The sequence below is a fragment of the Styela clava genome, chromosome 10 (assembly GCF_964204865.1).
Source record: "Styela clava chromosome 10, kaStyClav1.hap1.2, whole genome shotgun sequence".
Taxonomy (NCBI): Eukaryota; Metazoa; Chordata; class Ascidiacea; order Stolidobranchia; family Styelidae; genus Styela; species Styela clava.
This window is the reverse complement of record NC_135259.1, coordinates 4605974-4623473: the sequence shown is the minus strand read 5'-3', so window position 1 is coordinate 4623473 and position 17500 is coordinate 4605974. Positions and strand designations below refer to the sequence as shown.

Here is a 17500-nt window from a genome sequence, read left to right as displayed (position 1 = left end):
CACGGACCCCGAGCGCGTTGACGGCGCGCCACCGAAGCGGCAGCCCGCCGAACACCGGCACTGCGTACAGTGCAGGCGAACGACAAGCCAGCTGAACGGCGACGGCCGCACACAGAGAGCGCGCGGCATCCTTTCCTCGATCCGCCGCCGGGCCGCACCGCCCGCGCGCTGTAACACCCCCGCCGGAGCGGAGGCCACCTTCGCGCGGGGACTTAGACCGACGGCAAACCGGTCGTGACCCGCGCCGGTCGCTAGTGCGCTGAGACGGTGCGCGAGCCGACTCGGCAGCGGCGCCTTAAGCGTCCACGAACCGAGACGGCGCGCCCCCGCACCCAACTGAAAGCGAGCCGGCGACCTGACGGGCCCTCCAGTTTGCCTCTCAACGGTTTCACGTCATCTTGAACTCTCTCTTCAAAGTGCTTTTCAACTTTCCCTCACGGTACTTGTCCGCTATCGGTCTTGCGACCGTATTTAGTCTTAGGTGGAGTTTACCACCCGCTTTGGGCTGCATTCCCAAACAACCCGACTCCGAGAAGACCCGAAGCGGCCAAGGCAAGCGCCCCTATGAGCCTAACACCCGCCGTGGGACGAGGCCGCGATCAGAAAGACACCGGCGCTCGCCGTCAGCCGCACTGGGACTTCCGTACGTCACAACTCGGCGCGCTCGAAAAGCGCGCAGATTCGACGCTGGACTCTTCCCGGTTCACTCGCCGTTACTCAGGGAATTCCTGTTGGTTTCTTTTCCTCCGCTTAATAATATGCTTAAATTCAGCGGGTGCTCTCGCCTGAACTCAGGTCGTATGTGTCAAGCGGGCCGCTTCTTACACGGCCCGCTGGCATCGCAAGTCGTCGCCGCCGGCGCCGACCGAGCGCGTACCGTCGCCGCCTTGGCCCACGGTCGGTCTTGATCTCGTAACCGGACCGACCGACCTGGACCCGCCCCTCGAACGTAGTTGAACACGTCGAGGGGCCGGCGGTGTACGGGACACGCGGTCGCGCCGAGAAAGCTCGGCGACCGCTTCAACTTGGGGCGACGCCCGGCCGTCTTCGCAGAGGCCAGGCGACGGCCATCGGGTGAGGACGAACGCGACCCTGAGGCAGACGTGGTCCCGGGATTGACCCGAGACCGCAATTCGCGTTCAGAAGGTCGACGTTCAATGTGTTCTGCAATTCACATTACTTCTCGCACTTGGCTGCGTCCTTCATCGACTCGCGAGCCGAGTGATCCACCGTTAAGAGTCGTCCTCGACGTTTCGCCCGGCGCCGAAGCGCGCGGACGTCACACTGTGGGATCGACCACAAAACCACCACCGACAACAACTGCACAAAAACACCAACAAACGGCGCCGAGCGACCGCCGGGCTGGCTGGGCCGGCGGCACATCGAGCGCGGTGCCCAGAAGCCACCATCGCACTCGGCTGCCTTGCTATGTCAACGTGTTACGCGTGTCGCACGGGGCGGAACCCCGATTGACGGCCTCCCTCTCGGCGGCACCCAAAGACAATTAAGTGCGCGGTCGGCCGGGGCCTACCACCACCTTCGGTAATGATCCTTCCGCAGGTTCACCTGCGGAAACCTTGTTACGACTTTTACTTCCTCTAAATGATCAAGTTTGATCGTCTTCTCGACACGCCGACGCGGCCGTTGCCAGCCGCGACGGGGCCGATCCAAGGATCTCACTAAACCATTCAATCGGTAGTAGCGACGGGCGGTGTGTACAAAGGGCAGGGACGTAATCAACGCAAGTTGATTACTTGCGCTTACTGGGAATTCCTCGTTCAAGGGAAACAATTGCAAGTCCCTATCCCAATCACGAATGAGGTTCAACGAGTTACCCGGACCTTTCGGCCTAGGTTAGACACTCGCTGCTTCACTCAGTGTAGCGCGCGTGCAGCCCCGGACATCTAAGGGCATCACAGACCTGTTATTGCTCAATCTCGTGTGGCTAAACGCCACTAGTCCCTCTAAGAAGTTAGACGCCGACCGAGAAGGTCGCGTAACTATTTAGCATGCCAGAGTCTCGTTCGTTATCGGAATTAACCAGACAAATCGCTCCACCAACTAAGAACGGCCATGCACCACCACCCACAGAATCAAGAAAGAGCTCTCAATCTGTCAATCCTACCTGTGTCCGGGCCGGGTGAGTTTCCCCGTGTTGAGTCAAATTAAGCCGCAGGCTCCACTCCTGGTGGTGCCCTTCCGTCAATTCCTTTAAGTTTCAGCTTTGCAACCATACTTCCCCCGGAACCCAAAGACTTTGGTTTCCCGGAAGCTGCCGGAAAGGTCGTCATGGTAACGCCTCCCGATCGCTAGTTGGCATCGTTTATAGTCAGAACTAGGACGGTATCTGATCGTCTTCGAACCTCTGACCTTCGCTCTTGATTAAAGAAAACATTCTTGGCGAATGCTTTCGCAGTAGTTCGTCTTCCGCCGATCCAAGAATTTCACCTCTAACGGCAGAGTACGGACGCCCCCGTCTGTCCCTCTTAATCATTACCTCGTGCTCCGAAAACCAACAAAATAGAACCGAGGTCCTATTCCATTATTCCATGCAACACTATGCAGGCGAACAGCCTGCTTTGAACACTCTAATTTTTTCAAAGTAAACTTATCGGCCACCGCCGACACTCAGTCAAGAGCACCGACGGAGAACCGAAGGTGAGGCGAACGCAACCAGTGACACGCCTTGCGACGGACCGGCGGCGCTTGCCCAAAATCCAACTACGAGCTTTTCAACCGCAACAACTTTAGCATACACTGTTGGAGCTGGAATTACCGCGGCTGCTGGCACCAGACTTGCCCTCCAATGGATACTCGTTAAGAGTTTTAGGATGTACTCATTCCAATTACAGGGCCTCGTTAGAGTCCTGTATTGTTATTTTTCGTCACTACCTCCCCGTGTCGGGAATGGGTAATTTGCGCGCCTGCTGCCTTCCTTGGATGTGGTAGCCGTTTCTCAGGCTCCCTCTCCGGAATCGAACCCTGATTCCCCGTTACCCGTTATCACAAAGGTAGGCACGTAGCGTACCTTCGACAGTTGATAGGGCAGACACTTGAATGATACGTCGTCGGTGCAGAGACCGTACGATCCGCGTGGTTATCCAGAGTCATCAAACGTCACAGGACGAACCCGGTCGGTTTTGATCTGATAAAAGCGCACCTCCCGAGGTCGGCCCTTAATGCATGTATTAGCTCTAGAATTACCACAGTTATCCACTTCGCTTACGAGACCAAATAAACCAAGACTGATTTAATGAGCCATTCGCAGTTTCGCTTTACGAGAACTCGTGGTACTTGCACCTGCATGGCTTAATCTTTGAGACAAGCATATCACTACTGGCAGGATCAACCAGATAGCTGCGACAGCTGCGCTCGGCCCTTGCTGGGCCGCCCGGCGCGTGCTCGTCGCATTCGTTTAAGACCGAGGCGATCGCCTGCGGCCGTACTCAGCTTCGACAGTCGCTGGCCGCGACGTCCACGCTCTCGCCGGCAGTGCCGGGCGGAGCGATTTGCGTTTTTTCTTTGCTCGCCCTCTCTCGGGCTCGATCCATTCAGTTTCGCACAAACAGGAGCTCTGCCGGCCGCCTGCAGCGGTGCCTAAAACCCGGGCATAACAATGCGACCGTTCTGCTAGGCCGACAAGCGCTCAAGCCAGACGCTCGATCGAACGCCCCCTACATATGAGTCGAGACAACGGCTCGCTCATTAGCATCGCGTTTGTACTTTAACTTTTTTTGGCTCGGCTTCTTTCGACGCCGATGCCGGCGACGCAGCACTCTCTCGCCCGCCAGCCACCGAGAAAAGGGTGCGCTCCGACCGGCCCCGCACCGTACGCCGCTCTTTCTTGGCTCCTTCGAGTTTACTGTCTTTCGCTCTAACATGCCTTACCTAGGGTTAGGTTAGTATGCTTGCACGTTTGTACTTTAACTTTTTTCGGCTCGGCATCTTTCGACGCCGATGCCGGCGACGCAGCATTCTCTCGCCCGCCAGCCACCGAGAAAAGGGTGCGCTCCGACCGGCCCCGCACCGTACGCCGCTATTTCTTGGCTCATTCGAGTTTACTGTCTTTCGCTCTAACATGCCTTACCTAGGGTTAGGTTAGTATGCTTGCACGTTTGTACTTCAACTTTTTTCGGCTCGGCTTCTTTCGACGCCGATGCCGGCGACGCAGCACTCTCTCGCCCGCCAGCCACCGAGAAAAGGGTGCGCTCCGACCGGCCCCGCACCGTACGCCGCTCTTTCTTGGCTCATTCGAGTTTACTGTCTTTCGCTCTAACGTGCCTTACCTAGGGTTAGGTTAGTATGCTTGCACGTTTGTACTTTAACTTTTTTCGGCTCGGCATCTTTCGACGCCGATGCCGGCGACGCAGCACTCTCTCGCCCGCCAGCCACCGAGAAAAGGGTGCGCTCCGACCGGCCCCGCACCGTACGCCGCTCTTTCTTGGCTCATTCGAGTTTACTGTCTTTCGCTCTAACATGCCTTACCTAGGGTTAGGTTAGTATGCTTGCACGTTTGTACTTTAATTTTTTTCGGCTCGGCTTCTTTCGACGCCGATGCCGGCGACGCAGCACTCTCTCGCCCGCCAGCCACCGAGAAAAGAGTGCGCTCCGACCGGTCCCACACCGTACGCCGCTCTTTCTTGGCTCATTCGAGTTTACTGTCTTTCGCTCTAACATGCCTTACCTAGGGTTAGGTTAGTATGCTTGCACGTTTGTACTTTAACTTTTTTCGGCTCGGCTTCTTTCGACGCCGATGCCGGCGACGCAGCACTCTCTCGCCCGCCAGCCACCGAGAAAAGGGTGCGCTCCGACCGGCCCCGCACCGTAAGCCGCTCTTTCTTGGCTAATTCGAGTTTACTGTCTTTCGCTCTAACATGCCTTACCTAGGGTTAGGTTAGTATGCTTGCACGTTTGTACTTGAACTTTTTTCGGCTCGGCATCTTTCGACGTCGATGCCGGCGACGCAGCACTCTCTCGCCCGCCAGCCACCGAGAAAAGGGTGCGCTCCGACCGGCCCCGCACCGTACGCCGCTCTTTCTTGGCTCATTCGAGTTTACTGTCTTTCGCTCTAACATGCCTTACCTAGGGTTAGGTTAGTATGCTTGCACGTTTGTACTTTAACTTTTTTCGGCTCGGACATCTTTCGACGCCGATGCCGGCGACGCAGCACTCTCTCGCCCGCCAGCCACCGAGAAAAGGGTGCGCTCCGACCGGCCCCGCACCGTACGCCGCTCTTTCTTGGCTCATTCGAGTTTACTGTCTTTCGCTCTAACATGCCTTACCTAGGGTTAGGTTAGTATGCTTGCACGTTTGTACTTTAACTTTTTTCGGCTCGGCTTCTTTCGACGCCGATGCCGGCGACGCAGCACTCTCTCGCCCGCCAGCCACCGAGAAAAGGGTGCGCTCCGACCGGCCCCGCACCGTACGCCGCTCTTTCTTGGCTTATTCGAGTTTACTGTCTTTCGCTCTAACATGCCTTACCGAGGGTTAGGTTAGTATGCTTGCACGTTTGTACTTGAACTTTTTTCGGCTCGGCATCTTTCGACGTCGATGCCGGCGACGCAGCACTCTCTCGCCCGCCAGCCACCGAGAAAAGGGTGCGCTCCGACCGGCCCCGCACCGTACGCCGCTCTTTCTTGGCTCATTCGAGTTTACTGTCTTTCGCTCTAACATGCCTTACCTAGGGTTAGGTTAGTATGCTTGCACGTTTGTACTTTAACTTTTTTCGGCTCGGCATCTTTCGACGCCGATGCGTCCGATGCGTCCGCCGATGCGCCGGCCCCGCACCGTAAGCCGCTCATTCTTGGCTCATTCGAGTTTACTGTCTTTCGCTCTAACATGCCTTACCTAGGGTTAGGTTAGTATGCTTGCACGTTTGTACTTTAACTTTTTTCGGCTCGGCTTCTTTCGACGCCGATGCCGGCGACGCAGCACTCTCTCGCCCGCCAGCCACCGAGAAAAGGGTGCGCTCCGACCGGCCCCGCACCGTACGCCGCTCTTTCTTGGCTCATTCGAGTTTACTGTCTTTCGCTCTAACATGCCTTACCTAGGGTTAGGTTAGTATGCTTGCACGTTTGTACTTTAACTTTTTTCGGCTCTGCATCTTTCGACGCCGATGCCGGCGATGCAGCACTCTCTCGCCCGCCAGCCACCGAGAAAAGGGTGCGCTCCGACCGGCCCCGCACCGTACGCCGCTCTTTCTTGGCTCATTCGAGTTTACTGTCTTTCGCTCTAACATGCCTTACCTAGGGTTAGGTTAGTATGCTTGCACGTTTGTACTTTAACTTTTTTCGGCTCGGCTTCTTTCGACGCCGATGCCGGCGACGCAGCACTCTCTCGCCCGCCAGCCACCGAGAAAAGGGTGCGCTCCGACCGGCCCCGCACCGTAAGTCGCTCTTTCTTGGCTCATTCGAGTTTACTGTCTTTCGCTCTAACATGCCTTACCTAGGGTTAGGTTAGTATGCTTGCACGTTTGTACTTTAACTTTTTTCGGCTCGGCTTCTTTCGACGCCGATGCCGGCGACGCAGCACTCTCTCGCCCGCCAGCCACCGAGAAAAGGGTGCGCTCCGACCGGCCCGCACCGTACCCCGCTCTTTCTTGGCTCATTCGAGTTTACTGTCTTTCGCTCTAACATGCCTTACCTAGGGTTAGGTTAGTATGCTTGCACGTTTGTACTTTAACAACTTTTTTCGGCTCGGCTTCTTTCGACGCCGATGCCGGCGACGCAGCACTCTCTCGCCCGCCAGCCACCGAGAAAAGGGTGCGCTCCGACCGGCCCCGCACCGTAAGTCGCTCTTTCTTGGCTCATTCGAGTTTACTGTCTTTCGCTCTAACATGCCTTACCTAGGGTTAGGTTAGTATGCTTGCACGTTTGTACTTTAACTTTTTTCGGCTCGGCTTCTTTCGACGCCGATGCCGGCGACGCAGCACTCTCTCGCCCGCCAGCCACCGAGAAAAGGGTGCGCTCCGACCGGCCCGCACCGTACATCGCTCTTTCTTGGCTCATTCGAGTTTACTGTCTTTCGCTCTAACATGCCTTACCTAGGGTTAGGTTAGTATGCTTGCACGTTTGTACTTTAACAACTTTTTTCGGCTCGGCTTCTTTCGACGCCGATGCCGGCGACGCAGCACTCTCTCGCCCGCCAGCCACCGAGAAAAGGGTGCGCTCCGACCGGCCCCGCACCGTACGCCGCTCTTTCTTCGCTCATTCGAGTTTACTGTCTTTCGCTCTAACATGCCTTACCTAGGGTTAGGTTAGTATGCTTGCACGTTTGTACTTTAACTTTTTTCGGCTCTGCATCTTTCGACGCCGATGCCGGCGACGCAGCACTCTCTCGCCCGCCAGCCACCGAGAAAAGGGTGCGCTCCGACCGGCCCCGCACCGTACGCCGCTCTTTCTTGGCTCATTCGAGTTTACTGTCTTTCGCTCTAACATGCCTTACCTAGGGTTAGGTTAGTATGCTTGCACGTTTGTACTTTAACTTTTTTCGGCTCGGCTTCTTTCGACGCCGATGCCGGCGACGCAGCACTCTCTCGCCCGCCAGCCACCGAGAAAAGGGTGCGCTCCGACCGGCCCCGCACCGTAAGTCGCTCTTTCTTGGCTCATTCGAGTTTACTGTCTTTCGCTCTAACATGCCTTACCTAGGGTTAGGTTAGTATGCTTGCACGTTTGTACTTTAACTTTTTTCGGCTCGGCTTCTTTCGACGCCGATGCCGGCGACGCAGCACTCTCTCGCCCGCCAGCCACCGAGAAAAGGGTGCGCTCCGACCGGCCCGCACCGTACCCCGCTCTTTCTTGGCTCATTCGAGTTTACTGTCTTTCGCTCTAACATGCCTTACCTAGGGTTAGGTTAGTATGCTTGCACGTTTGTACTTTAACAACTTTTTTCGGCTCGGCTTCTTTCGACGCCGATGCCGGCGACGCAGCACTCTCTCGCCCGCCAGCCACCGAGAAAAGGGTGCGCTCCGACCGGCCCCGCACCGTAAGTCGCTCTTTCTTGGCTCATTCGAGTTTACTGTCTTTCGCTCTAACATGCCTTACCTAGGGTTAGGTTAGTATGCTTGCACGTTTGTACTTTAACTTTTTTCGGCTCGGCTTCTTTCGACGCCGATGCCGGCGACGCAGCACTCTCTCGCCCGCCAGCCACCGAGAAAAGGGTGCGCTCCGACCGGCCCGCACCGTACATCGCTCTTTCTTGGCTCATTCGAGTTTACTGTCTTTCGCTCTAACATGCCTTACCTAGGGTTAGGTTAGTATGCTTGCACGTTTGTACTTTAACAACTTTTTTCGGCTCGGCTTCTTTCGACGCCGATGCCGGCGACGCAGCACTCTCTCGCCCGCCAGCCACCGAGAAAAGGGTGCGCTCCGACCGGCCCCGCACCGTACGCCGCTCTTTCTTCGCTCATTCGAGTTTACTGTCTTTCGCTCTAACATGCCTTACCTAGGGTTAGGTTAGTATGCTTGCACGTTTGTACTTTAACTTTTTTCGGCTCGGCTTCTTTCGACGCCGATGCCGGCGACGCAGCACTCTCTCGCCCGCCAGCCACCGAGAAAAGGGTGCGCTCCGACCGGCCCCGCACCGTACGCCGCTCTTTCTTGGCTCATTCGAGTTTACTGTCTTTCGCTCTAACATGCCTTACCTAGGGTTAGGTTAGTATGCTTGCACGTTTGTACTTTAACTTTTTTCGGCTCGGCTTCTTTCGACGCCGATGCCGGCGACGCAGCACTCTCTCGCCCGCCAGCCACCGAGAAAAGGGTGCGCTCCGACCAGCCCGCACCGTACATCGCTCTTTCTTGGCTCATTCGAGTTTACTGTCTTTCGCTCTAACATGCCTTACCTAGGGTTAGGTTAGTATGCTTGCACGTTTGTACTTTAACAACTTTTTTCGGCTCGGCTTCTTTCGACGCCGATGCCGGCGACGCAGCACTCTCTCGCCCGCCAGCCACCGAGAAAAGGGTGCGCTCCGACCGGCCCCGCACCGTACGCCGCTCTTTCTTCGCTCATTCGAGTTTACTGTCTTTCGCTCTAACATGCCTTACCTAGGGTTAGGTTAGTATGCTTGCACGTTTGTACTTTAACTTTTTTCGGCTCGGCTTCTTTCGACGCCGATGCCGGCGACGCAGCACTCTCTCGCCCGCCAGCCACCGAGAAAAGGGTGCGCTCCGACCGGCCCCGCACCGTACGCCGCTCTTTCTTGGCTCATTCGAGTTTACTGTCTTTCGCTCTAACATGCCTTACCTAGGGTTAGGTTAGTATGCTTGCACGTTTGTACTTGAACTTTTTTCGGCTCGGCATCTTTCGACGTCGATGCCGGCGACGCAGCACTCTCTCGCCCGCCAGCCACCGAGAAAAGGGTGCGCTCCGACCGGCCCCGCACCGTACGCCGCTCTTTCTTGGCTCATTCGAGTTTACTGTCTTTCGCTCTAACATGCCTTACCTAGGGTTAGGTTAGTATGCTTGCACGTTTGTACTTTAACTTTTTTCGGCTCGGCATCTTTCGACGCCGATGCCGGCGACGCAGCACTCTCTCGCCCGCCAGCCACCGAGAAAAGGGTGCGCTCCGACCGGCCCCGCACCGTAAGCCGCTCTTTCTTGGCTCATTCGAGTTTACTGTCTTTCGCTCTAACATGCCTTACCTAGGGTTAGGTTAGTATGCTTGCACGTTTGTACTTTAACTTTTTTCGGCTCGGCTTCTTTCGACGCCGATGCCGGCGACGCAGCACTCTCTCGCCCGCCAGCCACCGAGAAAAGGGTGCGCTCCGACCGGCCCCGCACCGTACGCCGCTCTTTCTTGGCTCATTCGAGTTTACTGTCTTTCGCTCTAACATGCCTTACCTAGGGTTAGGTTAGTATGCTTGCACGTTTGTACTTTAACTTTTTTCGGCTCGGCTTCTTTCGACGCCGATGCCGGCGACGCAGCACTCTCTCGCCCGCCAGCCACCGAGAAAAGGGTGCGCTCCGACCGGCCCCGCACCGTACGCCGCTCTTTCTTGGCTCATTCGAGTTTACTGTCTTTCGCTCTAACATGCCTTACCTAGGGTTAGGTTAGTATGCTTGCACGTTTGTACTTTAACTTTTTTCGGCTCGGCATCTTTCGACGCCGATGCCGGCGACGCAGCACTCTCTCGCCCGCCAGCCACCGAGAAAAGGGTGCGCTCCGACCGGCCCCGCACCGTAAGCCGCTCATTCTTGGCTCATTCGAGTTTACTGTCTTTCGCTCTAACATGCCTTACCTAGGGTTAGGTTAGTATGCTTGCACGTTTGTACTTTAACTTTTTTCGGCTCGGCTTCTTTCGACGCCGATGCCGGCGACGCAGCACTCTCTCGCCCGCCAGCCACCGAGAAAAGGGTGCGCTCCGACCGGCCCCGCACCGTACGCCGCTCTTTCTTGGCTCATTCGAGTTTACTGTCTTTCGCTCTAACATGCCTTACCTAGGGTTAGGTTAGTATGCTTGCACGTTTGTACTTTAACTTTTTTCGGCTCGGCATCTTTCGACGCCGATGCCGGCGACGCAGCACTCTCTCGCCCGCCAGCCACCGAGAAAAGGGTGCGCTCCGACCGGCCCCGCACCGTACGCCGCTCTTTCTTGGCTCATTCGAGTTTACTGTCTTTCGCTCTAACATGCCTTACCTAGTTTTAGGTTAGTATGCTTGCACGTTTGTACTTTAACTTTTTTCGGCTCGGCTTCTTTCGACGCCGATGCCGGCGACGCAGCACTCTCTCGCCCGCCAGCCACCGAGAAAAGGGTGCGCTCCGACCGGCCCCGCACCGTAAGTCGCTCTTTCTTGGCTCATTCGAGTTTACTGTCTTTCGCTCTAACATGCCTTACCTAGGGTTAGGTTAGTATGCTTGCACGTTTGTACTTTAACTTTTTTCGGCTCGGCTTCTTTCGACGCCGATGCCGGCGACGCAGCACTCTCTCGCCCGCCAGCCACCGAGAAAAGGGTGCGCTCCAACCGGCCCGCACCGTACCCCGCTCTTTCTTGGCTCATTCGAGTTTACTGTCTTTCGCTCTAACATGCCTTACCTAGGGTTAGGTTAGTATGCTTGCACGTTTGTACTTTAACAACTTTTTTCGGCTCGGCTTCTTTCGACGCCGATGCCGGCGACGCAGCACTCTCTCGCCCGCCAGCCACCGAGAAAAGGGTGCGCTCCGACCGGCCCCGCACCGTACGCCGCTCTTTCTTGGCTCATTCGAGTTTACTGTCTTTCGCTCTAACATGCCTTACCTAGGGTTAGGTTAGTATGCTTGCACGTTTGTACTTTAACTTTTTTCGGCTCGGCTTCTTTCGATGCCGATGCCGGCGACGCAGCACTCTCTCGCCCGCCAGCCACCGAGAAAAGGGTGCGCTCCGACCGGCCCCGCACCGTAAGCCGCTCTTTCTTGGCTCATTCGAGTTTACTGTCTTTCGCTCTAACATGCCTTACCTAGGGTTAGGTTAGTATGCTTGCACGTTTGTACTTTAACTTTTTTCGGCTCGGCTTCTTTCGACGCCGATGCCGGCGACGCAGCACTCTCTCGCCCGCCAGCCACCGAGAATAGGGTGCGCTCCGACCGGCCCCGCACCGTACGCCGCTCTTTCTTGGCTCATTCGAGTTTACTGTCTTTCGCTCTAACATGCCTTACCTTGGGTTAGGTTAGTATGCTTGCACGTTTGTACTTTAACTTTTTTCGGCTCGGCATCTTTCGACGCCGATGCCGGCGACGCAGCACTCTCTCGCCCTCCAGCCACCGAGAAAAGGGTGCGCTTCGACCGGCCCCGCACCGTACGCCGCTCTTTCTTGGCTCATTCGAGTTTACTGTCTTTCGCTCTAACATGACTTACCTAGGGTTAGGTTAGTATGCTTGCACGTTTGTACTTTAACTTTTTTCGGCTCGGCATCTTTCGACGCCGATGCCGGCGACGCAGCACTCTCTCGCCCGCCAGCCACCGAGAAAAGGGTGCGCTCCGACCGGCCCCGCACCGTACGCCGCTCTTTCTTGGCTAATTCGAGTTTACTGTCTTTCGCTCTAACATGCCTTACCTAGGGTTAGGTTAGTATGCTTGCACGTTTGTACTTTAACTTTTTTCGGCTCGGCTTCTTTCGACGCCGATGCCGGCGACGCAGCACTCTCTCGCCCGCCAGCCACCGAGAAAAGGGTGCGCTCCGACCGGCCCCGCACCGTAAGCCGCTCTTTCTTGGCTCATTCGAGTTTACTGTCTTTCGCTCTAACATGCCTTACCTAGGGTTAGGTTAGTATGCTTGCACGTTTGTACTTTAACTTTTTTCGGCTCGGCTTCTTTCGACGCCGATGCCGGCGACGCAGCACTCTCTCGCCCGCCAGCCACCGAGAAAAGGGTGCGCTCCGACCGGCCCCGCACCGTACGCCGCTCTTTCTTGGCTCATTCGAGTTTACTGTCTTTCGCTCTAACATGCCTTACCTAGGGTTAGGTTAGTATGCTTGCACGTTTGTACTTTAACTTTTTTCGGCTCGGCATCTTTCGACGCCGATGCCGGCGACGCAGCACTCTTTCGCCCGCCAGCCACCGAGAAAAGGGTGCGCTCCGACCGGCCCCGCACCGTACGCCGCTCTTTCTTGGCTCATTCGAGTTTACTGTCTTTCGCTCTAACATGCCTTACCTAGGGTTAGGTTAGTATGCTTGCACGTTTGTACTTTAACTTTTTTCGGCTCGGCATCTTTCGACGCCGATGCCGGCGACGCAGCACTCTCTCGCCCGCTAGCCACCGAGAAAAGGGTGCGCTCCGACCGGCCCCGCACCGTAAGCCGCTCTTTCTTGGCTCATTCGAGTTTACTGTCTTTCGCTCTAACATGCCTTACCTAGGGTTAGGTTAGTATGCTTGCACGTTTGTACTTTAACTTTTTTCGGCTCGGCTTCTTTCGACGCCGATGCCGGCGACGCAGCACTCTCTCGCCCGCCAGCCACCGAGAAAAGGGTGCGCTCCGACCGGCCCCGCACCGTACCCCGCTCTTTCTTGGCTCATTCGAGTTTACTGTCTTTCGCTCTAACATGCCTTACCTAGGGTTAGGTTAGTATGCTTGCACGTTTGTACTTTAACTTTTTTCGGCTCGGCATCTTTCGACGCCGATGCCGGCGACGCAGCACTCTCTCGCCCGCTAGCCACCGAGAAAAGGGTGCGCTCCGACCGGCCCCGCACCGTAAGCCGCTCTTTCTTGGCTCATTCGAGTTTACTGTCTTTCGCTCTAACATGCCTTACCTAGGGTTAGGTTAGTATGCTTGCACGTTTGTACTTTAACTTTTTTCGGCTCGGCTTCTTTCGACGCCGATGCCGGCGACGCAGCACTCTCTCGCCCGCCAGCCACCGAGAAAAGGGTGCGCTCCGACCGGCCCCGCACCGTACCCCGCTCTTTCTTGGCTCATTCGAGTTTACTGTCTTTCGCTCTAACATGCCTTACCTAGGGTTAGGTTAGTATGCTTGCACGTTTGTACTTTAACTTTTTTCGGCTCGGCTTCTTTCGACGCCGATGCCGGCGACGCAGCACTCTCTCGCCCGCCAGCCACCGAGAAAAGGGTGCGCTCCGACCGGCCCCGCACCGTACGCCGCTCTTTCTTGGCTCATTCGAGTTTACTGTCTTTTGCTCTAACATGCCTTACCTAGGGTTAGGTTAGTATGCTTGCACTTTTGTACTTAAACTTTTTTCGGCTCGGCATCTTTCGACGCCGATGCCGGCGACGCAGCACTCTCTCGCCCGCCAGCCACCGAGAAAAGGGTGCGCTCCGACCGGCCAGGCACCGTACGCCGCTCTTTCTTGGCTCATTCGAGTTTACTGTCTTTCGCTCTAACATGCCTTACCTAGGGTTATTTTAGTATGTTTGCACGTTTGTACTTTAACTTTTTTCGGCTCGGCTTCTTTCGACGCCGATGCCGGCGACGCAGCACTCTCTCGCCCGCCAGCCACCGAGAAAAGGGTGCGCTCCGACCGGCCCCGCACCGTAAGCCGCTCTTTCTTGGCTCATTCGAGTTTACTGTCTTTCGCTCTAACATGCCTTACCTAGGGTTAGGTTAGTATGCTTGCACGTTTGTACTTTAACTTTTTTCGGCTCGGCTTCTTTCGACGCCGATGCCGGCGACGCAGCACTCTCTCGCCCGCCAGCCACCGAAAAAAGGGTGCGCTCCGACCGGCCCCGCACCGTACGCCGCTCTTTCTTGGCTCATTCGAGTTTACTGTCTTTCGCTCTAACATGCCTTACCTAGGGTTAGGTTAGTATGCTTGCACGTTTGTACTTTAACTTTTTTTCGGCTCGGCTTCTTTCGACGCCGATGCCGGCGACGCAGCACTCTCTCGCCCGCCAGCCACCGAGAAAAGGGTGCGCTCCGACCGGCCCCGCACCGTAAGCCGCTCTTTCTTGGCTCATTCGAGTTTACTGTCTTTCGCTCTAACATGCCTTACCTAGGGTTAGGTTAGTATGCTTGCACGTTTGTACTTTAACTTTTTTCGGCTCGGCTTCTTTCGACGCCGATGCCGGCGACGCAGCACTCTCTCGCCCGCCAGCCACCGAGAAAAGGGTGCGCTCCGACCGGCCCCGCACCGTACCCCGCTCTTTCTTGGCTCATTCGAGTTTACTGTCTTTCGCTCTAACATGCCTTACCTAGGGTTAGGTTAGTATGCTTGCACGTTTGTACTTTAACTTTTTTCGGCTCAGCTTCTTTCGACGCCGATGCCGGCGACGCAGCACTCTCTCGCCCGCCAGCCACCGAGAAAAGGGTGCGCTCCGACCGGCCCCGCACCGTACGCCGCTCTTTCTTGGCTCATTCGAGTTTACTGTCTTTCGCTCTAACATGCCTTACCTAGGGTTAGGTTAGTATGCTTGCACGTTTGTACTTTAACTTTTTTCGGCTCGGCATCTTTCGACGCCGATGCCGGCGACGCAGCACTCTCTCGCCCGCCAGCCACCGAGAAAAGGGTGCGCTCCGACCGGCCCCGCACCGTACGACGCTCTTTCTTGGCTCATTCGAGTTTACTGTCTTTCGCTCTAACATGCCTTACCTAGGGTTAGGTTAGTATGCTTGCACGTTTGTACTTTAACTTTTTTCGGCTCGGCATCTTTCGACGCCGATGCCGGCGACGCAGCACTCTCTCGCCCGCCAGCCACGAGAAAAGGGTGCGCTCCGACCGGCCCCGCACCGTACGCCGCTCTTTCTTGGCTCATTCGAGTTTACTGTCTTTCGCTCTAACATGCCTTACCTAGGGTTAGGTTAGTATGCTTGCACGTTTGTACTTTAACTTTTTTCGGCTCGGCTTCTTTCGACGCCGATGCCGGCGACGCAGCACTCTCTCGCCCGCCAGCCACCGAGAAAAGGGTGCGCTCCGACCGGCCCCGCACCGTACGCCGCTCTTTCTTGGCTCATTCGAGTTTACTGTCTTTCGCTCTAACATGCCTTACCTAGGGTTAGGTTAGTATGCTTGCACGTTTGTACTTTAACTTTTTTCGGCTCGGCATCTTTCGACGCCGATGCCGGCGACGCAGCACTCTCTCGCCCGCCAGCCACCGAGAAAAGGGTGCGCTCCGACCGGCCCCGCACCGTACACCGTTCTTTCTTGGCTCATTCGAGTTTACTGTCTTTCGCTCTGACATGCCTTACCTAGGGTTAGGTTAGTAAGCTTGCACGTTTGTACTTTAACTTTTTTCGGCTCGGCTTCTTTCGACGCCGATGCCGGCGACGCAGCACTCTCTCGCCCGCCAGCCACCGAGAAAAGGGTGCGCTCCGACCGGCCCCGCACCGTACGCCGCTCTTTCTTGGCTCATTCGAGTTTACTGTCTTTCGCTCTGACATGCCTTACCTAGGGTTAGGTTAGTATGCTTGCACGTTTGTACTTTAACTTTTTTCGGCTCGGCTTCTTTCGACGCCGATGCCGGCGACGCAACACTCTCTCGCCCGCCAGCCACCGAGAAAAGGGTGCGCTCCGACCGGCCCCGCACCGTACGCCGCTCTTTCTTGGCTCATTCGAGTTTACTGTCTTTCGCTCTGACATGCCTTACCTAGGGTTAGGTTAGTATGCTTGCACGTTTGTACTTTAACTTTTTTCGGCTCGGCTTCTTTCGACGCCGATGCCGGCGACGCAGCACTCTCTCGCCCGCCAGCCACCGAGAAAAGGGTGCGCTCCGACCGGCCCCGCACCGTACGCCGCTCTTTCTTGGCTCATTCGAGTTTACTGTCTTTCGCTCTGACATGCCTTACCTAGGGTTAGGTTAGTATGCTTGCACGTTTGTACTTTAACTTTTTTCGGCTCGGCTTCTTTCGACGCCGATGCCGGCGACGCAGCACTCTCTCGCCCGCCAGCCACCGAGAAAAGGGTGCGCTCCGACCGGCCCCGCACCGTACGCCGCTCTTTCTTAGCTCATTCGAGTTTACTGTCTTTTGCTCTGACATGCCTTACCTAGGGTTAGGTTAGTATGCTTGCACGTTTGTACTTTAACTTTTTTCGGCTCGGCTTCTTTCGACGCCGATGCCGGCGACGCAGCACTCTCTCGCCCGCCAGCCACCGAAAAAAGGGTGCGCTCCGACCGGCCCCTCACCGTACGCCGCTCTTTCTTGGCTCATTCGAGTTTACTGTCTTTCGCTCTGACATGCCTTACCTAGGGTTAGGTTAGTATGCTTGCACGTTTGTGCTTTAACTTTTTTCGGCTCGGCTTCTTTCGACGCCGATGCCGGCGACGCAACACTCTCTCGCCCGCCAGCCACCGAGAAAAGGGTGCGCTCCGACCGGCCCCGCACCGTACGCCGCTCTTTCTTGGCTCATTCGAGTTTACTGTCTTTCGCTCTGACATGCCTTACCTAGGGTTAGGTTAGTATGCTTGCACGTTTGTACTTTAACTTTTTTCGGCTCGGCTTCTTTCGACGCCGATGCCGGCGACGCAACACTCTCTCGCCCGCCAGCCACCGATAAAGGGGTGCGCTCCGACCGGCCCCGCACCGTACGCCGCTCTTTCTTGGCTCATTCGAGTTTACTGTCTTTCGCTCTGACATGCCTTACCTAGGGTTAGGTTAGTATGCTTGCACGTTTGTACTTTAACTTTTTTTGGCTCGGCTTCTTTCGACGCCGATGCCGGCGACGCAGCACTCTCTCGCCCGCCAGCCACCGAGAAAAGGGTGCGCTCCGACCGGCCCCGCACCGTACGCCGCTCTTTTTTGGCTCATTCGAGTTTACTGTCATTTGCTCTGACATGCCTTACCTAGGGTTAGGTTAGTATGCTTGCACGTTTGTATCTTTAACTTTTTTCGGCTCGGCTTCTTTCGACGCCGATGCCGGCGACGCAGCCCTCTCTCGCCCGCCAGCCACCGAGAAAAGGGTGCGCTCCGACCGGCCCCGCACCGTACGCCGCTCTTTCTTGGCTCATTCGAGTTTACTGTCTTTCGCTCTAACATGCCTTACCTAGGGTTAGGTTAGTATGCTTGCACGTTTGTACTTTAACTTTTTTCGGCTCGGCTTCTTTCGACGCCGATGCCGGCGACGCAGCACTCTCTCGCCCG

The 17500-nt window shown here is 56.1% G+C and overlaps 2 non-coding genes and 1 pseudogene across 2 annotated transcripts; all 3 read right to left on the bottom strand.

Moving 5' to 3' along the window:
• Window positions 1-799, bottom strand: part of LOC144428390 (large subunit ribosomal RNA) — a 3674-nt pseudogene extending 2875 nt beyond the window's left edge.
• A 288-nt stretch (window positions 800-1087) lies between these two features.
• On the bottom strand, window positions 1088-1241 carry LOC144428502 (5.8S ribosomal RNA). Its single transcript, XR_013478445.1, has one exon. It is a non-coding gene; the product is annotated as a 5.8S ribosomal RNA (ribosomal RNA).
• Window positions 1242-1543: 302 nt separating this feature from the next.
• Window positions 1544-3356, bottom strand: LOC144428864 (small subunit ribosomal RNA). Its single transcript, XR_013478801.1, has one exon. It is a non-coding gene; the product is annotated as a small subunit ribosomal RNA (ribosomal RNA).
• Window positions 3357-17500: the final 14144 nt, after the last annotated feature.